Here is a 5928-nt window from a genome sequence, read left to right as displayed (position 1 = left end):
GAAGCTTACGCGATCTAATGTTCGTTAGAAGTTAGATGCGCCGGCGACGGCTGCTCGCGGCGTTAGGGGAGCGGTGGCTGCGCGCATGCGCTCCGAGCGCGGTGCCATGGCGGACTGCGCCGGATCAGCTGATAGCGTATCAACAATGCGTCGCTCGCGGCTAATCGTTCTAAACGCTCGCGGACGTGGAAATCTAGTTTTCTATACCAGTTTTTGCTCGTGATTCTTCTTTTGCGACGACGTGAACGCACTTCTAACTTAAATGCTACTAGCTCTATAAAAAGCTCAGATTGTGGCAATCTCACGCGGAACAAGAAATTTTATAGCTAACTGACTACGGTGTGCCATCTTGCCATTCGTTATATTGTGTACAATGGATAATAGAAAAGAAGAAACTCTGTAAGGCGACTCATCGACTATTAAAACAGTTTAAAATAATAGAACTGGTCCGTGCCTCACAATTTATTGCAATCTACGATCTTTAAGCAAGTCAATAAAATTTGTCTTTGCAATGTCTTAATTAATGCAAAGGCTTCGTGGGCATCTTTCGTGTCCCGTCGCAACGGGGAGTAACTACTATATTTGTATGCATTCTTTGGAATTCATTGAACATGCTGAGTTAAGAAAGAGAAAAAGAATTGGAAACATAGCTTATGAGCAAGCCACCTTTGGAGATTAGGGAAACCAAATGATAGCTAAATAAACTAAGGACTACCTTTAATATGTATTAAGTAAATACAGCCATCAACAACACCTAACCTTACCTATTTTTACTTAAAAGTATACATGCTGTCGATGAATTGACACCAATCTACACCTACTTTAAGAAGCGCGTCTTTCTGCAGACTGCAGACCCAGAACAAACGGAGAAGATAAAGATATTAAACTTACAAACAATATCAAGAACCAAAAACCCACTACTAAATAGGCAAATAGGTTCATCATAGCACTGATACCTTGATATTTCCAACCACTTTTACAAATATATTATTTTCAAATTTTCAATCTCTAATATATTTACAGTATTTAATTACTGCCGTGCTAAAAACATATGCAGTAATCGCAGTTGAAAAGTCATGCAATTGTCTATCTTGTTCTCTTTCAATAAGTTCTTTATTCAAACGATGTTTTTCGTGCAAGTACTGCAGAAACGATAAGCAGGGCAGAATTATTACACCAGTAGGTACCTTCTTACATAATGAATCAATTATCATAAAAATAACCGATGGGCCCATTTATGTATAAATATCTACCCTCGCGCTTTTCGGCGCCTGTGAATTATTAAATATTGGTGTTTTTCCTCGTACTTTCCTTCTGAAAACTAAATTCAATATATTTTCGCGCAGTCACAAGTTCATGATTCATGATTAACATACAATCATGCAAGTATTATTGAATCCTGAATTATGTATACTTATGTAGGTACCTACACATAATGCAAAAATCATACACATTCCTTTTCTAAATTAATTATGTACTCACATTTTTTAAATTGCTTTTGGTATTTTAATTTTCATAGAGTTTAATATAAAATATGAATATATGGTCGGTACTTTTATTTATAAATAGGCTAACATTTTTTTATTGTTGAATTTAAACCAAATTCATCCTACTTTCAATCAGAACATACATATTTATAATATTGTCACCGTGGAACCATCTATCTAGTAGCAACCGTACAACTCTACACTCAATAAACCCAAGAACAAAACAAACTTAGCCCCACCAATAATACAGGTCGCCGCCGATGTTCATCGCTCGTAAATTACCTACGACAATTTAATAAACACATCAAGCTTTAAACGTTTCTTCAATAGCTACAGATTACTTCCAAGAGTATTAATTTGACCGGGTGAATAGAGCTACCGTTCCACGTAATTGTAGGGGGATATATGCAGCCTTTTAAAACTGGAATGTTGGTTTAAGAATGGAACAATTCAATTGAAAGAGAATAGCAATCGTGAGTTGAGAAACTATGTAATCGTTTATATTTAATTGATCAAAGGAAAACCACGGGTTATAATCATATATATACGATTAAAATAATTGTGGAAGCGAAATATAATCTTTATAGATGCTGGAGCACGGTTGTTATTTCTCAGTGTTTATGGTTTTAATAGTGCCTACATACGGTACCCTGAAAACTTGACACGGGCAAACTTATGGCCTTTACAATTATTACTCCATAATTGTATATTATCTATTTCAAGCCTACACTTAGATAAGTAGGGTACTTAAGTTAAGTACGGCTTGAACATAAAGGGAATTTGTTATAGTTATTATTGAGTGGTGAAGCATAAAATTGTTTCCTGTGGGACGGAATCAGATTGGTCTGTTCCCACACTTCCCACTAGAGAGAAGTAATTATCAAAGACTATCAACAAACAACATTGCGTATTGCGTACCTCATCATTGTTGTAGTACGAGTAAAAGGCACTTAGAGAGGTATCAGGGATAAATATTACTATTTAGTAACCTTACTATTTAGTTTTATGGAATTACGAGAACATTGTTGAGATCTGGAAATCGTAACCAACGTGTAGTGTGTTGTCAAACGAAAGTGAAGATTATTAGTTTATTCTTTGTTTTGCAACGATGGGGCACCCATTTTGATAACGTCATTACGCGGATGATTTTTGCTTGCACTGTTGTCTCAACAAAACATTTTTTATGGATATTAATACACTGTATTATATAGTTGTCTCTGGTTCTTGTTCTTGCCACAACGAGCATCAATTGAACAAGTTTCCAAAGATAATTTTGCATTTTGTGGTTTCCGTTGAGATTCAGCGAATGAATATAATTATCCGTGAAAAAAACTATTGCAAGCACGTTTCATGTTTATCCTTATGATCATGTAAATAAGTGCAGAGCCCGTAAAGTCCATCTTTGCTTGTGATAATGTGCATACATATTTAAACACTGTAGTCTGGTGAACCTTAATTTTCACAATGTGTTATTGTCTGTCTGTTTAATGCTGGTGTCAAAGTTATAAATGTTTGCGGAGCTCTACCTAGCCCGAAATTTGATACTATAGTGATGAAATTGACATACATTTTTAAATGCATAATATATATAGGTAAGTCTAACTAGTAAGTCTAGTCTAAGTACCTAAGTTTATCTATTGAGTGTATCCTGTGTATCTAAGATACCTTAGGTTGTGATGTGACCGAGACAGCATGTTGAATGTTGTCAGTCGTAAACTCGTGAGGTCTTACAAGTTACAATGAAAGCTAAACGAGTCATAATTCTCAACTATGTATAACGTTAAAGGTTTAAAGTACATAATGATCTTAAACTTATCTTCCTTTCCTATAGAGCCTTCGATCCGATAACCCTATAAAAGCCCTTTGAAACGTTTTCTATAATAACAACCACGGATCGTGTGAGGTTTCTGCGCAGAATTTATTTTCAATTGTGTTTTTCTTGTGCATTTTATTTTAAAGGCATTTGAACTGAGGTAGAGGTCTAGTGTCGCACGACATGCACTATTGAAATGCAGGCTTTATCGTAATGTGCGCATCTCGTTCGTTAGCCGCACTGGCGCACGCGCGGCTGCCGAGTATTGAACCCACTATCGGCGTTAGAGAGCCAATAGCCCGCTCCTTAAGGATATCTGTTAGTAAAATTGCTTACAGAGCGCAGAAGTCCGTTAAATTACATCATTAAAATTCAATTAGACAGCACTCGCAGAAAATTTACTAAATAATCTCATTCCAATCTCATTGTGGACATCACATGCAATGCATTTCGGTCATTAATATTGGGGCGAGATTAGTCATATCAAGAGGAGATAATTACTAAATTTTAAATAAATTTTTGGTAAAAATGTGCTGTCCGATGTATATTTACGAATGTATAGGCCGTAGCGTAGGCCATAGTGATACTGACTACAGTTTTGTCTGCATTCGCTAGCTTTGTAAGCAATAATAATTGTTCAGCCTGTATCAAGGCATGCATTCAAATTGTTCAAAACTTAAACTGTAATAGTTCCTTTTCACATTCAATATAATATACTAGAGAGTGTGCGAGAGAGAACGATTGAGCACTGTTTAGTTATCTAAATTACATTTGAGCTTATTTATTTTACTTCATAGGTAGTGGAATTTTCTAACTCATTTGACTTTAAAGATACAAGAGATAACGTTATCGCAGTTGACGGCCAGTAGGATTAGAGATAGGAAGACGTGAGTTAGGTACTTCAGGAGATCTGGAATTTATAGTGGATTAGCCTTTTCCCGCGACCGCCTCAACAGGGAAGAAAGCATTTAATTCCTGGCTTCTTAATCTTAATCTAGGACTTTAAATTATCTCACGTCTTCCTATATCTAATTCCAGTAGTCGTCAACTGCGATAATGCTAATTCATGGATCTAATATATAAAAAAATAAATTATCTATCATTTGTATTTATATATTTAACGGTTGAAAAAGTTAAGCAGATAAAATACCATTACACCTTGCTACATACCTACTTACAGCGTTCTAGCTTTCTGGTCTCTTTTGTATATGTCCACCCTAGCCACCATGGTTACACAGAACAAATAATAACAGATATTTTGTTGGTCTAGTAAATTAGCAGTCTCTAAAATCAGATCTAGTAAATTTTTTCGAATAATAAAACCAAACTTGACCGAAATCTCGCGCGTAGTAGAAAAAGACTAGAATTATTTTAATACTCGTATTTTGCTGGCTACCTATTTGACATACCTATAGTTCGTTTTTTTTAGCATTAGAAAGAACTTCGCAGAAGTAAGCTTGTGGTTCCAAATCCGGCACTTTTAGCGGTAATAATTTGAAGTAAATTATATGTATTGACCATGCTACATTAGATAATTCAATAATTATTAACAATTAAAGAGCCTGAAACTGCACGCTTACTTCTGTGGATTCTTCTTTCTAATGCTAAAAAAAAACGAACTATAGGTATATACAATATTCCACTTTTTCAAATTTAAGTTGAGATCTTACTTTAAGGAAAGTGGTCCGCTTCTCAAAACCATGGATGTGAATTTAACACTTGATTAGCTATAAAACATATTTTTAAAAACTCCTAACTTTTATGATAATTAAAATGTTAGTTGTTTAAAACATTAGGACATCTAAAAAAAATTACTTTAAATCTTAACCGAAGTAAGATAGTACAAATATGCATATTAAATTTAAACTTCTTGGCTTACACAGTCTTTATTTACGAGTAAGGCGCATTACAGCGATAAAAACATTTCTCAGGACGGTGTCGGTAACTTATGCTCATGTTGTTCGCGGTTATGGCCCATATTATTGAAAAATCGACAATATATTTGCAGTAAGTACAATACAATAAATTCAGAATTCAGAAATTGTGGGAATAGGAGATTTCGTATTATTGTTTTACAATTAGGCTTATATTCTCTATTTTTGTTTTTTCACTATCTCAGAAGTCCTGTAACATGATAAAAGTTATCTTGTGATTTCAATTTGTACATACTCGTAATCTCCTAGCTAGGCAATATGATAAACTCACGATTACATAATATTCAAAAATTGAACTTCAATAACATTTGAAGAAAAAGGCACAAATAATAATAAAATGTAGATAATAGACATCATGTAGGCACCATCCAGTAACAAATACATAACTAGAGTCGGACCAAGAAAAATCTGCAGCGGATTTGATAGCCCACACAGTGCAAGTGTTATTTTATACCTACGTCATAATTTCATAGAAGTTTGAGCAAAAAAAGTCTGTAGCGGATTTGATAGCCCACGCAGTGCAAGTGTTATTTGATACGTCATAATTTCATACAAGTTTGACGTTTAAAATAACACTTGCACTGCGTGGGCTATCAAATCCGCTGCAGACTTTTCGTGGTCTGACTCTATTTTCTTAAATTATTATTTACTTAAACTAATTATAAGCACTAGTAGGCATAAAGTCGATCGCTTA

Source organism: Cydia fagiglandana, chromosome 13 (assembly GCF_963556715.1).
Source record: "Cydia fagiglandana chromosome 13, ilCydFagi1.1, whole genome shotgun sequence".
NCBI classification, from domain to species: domain Eukaryota; kingdom Metazoa; phylum Arthropoda; class Insecta; order Lepidoptera; family Tortricidae; genus Cydia; species Cydia fagiglandana.
The sequence above is the reverse complement of the archived record's forward strand: the minus strand, read 5'-3'. Positions refer to the sequence as shown.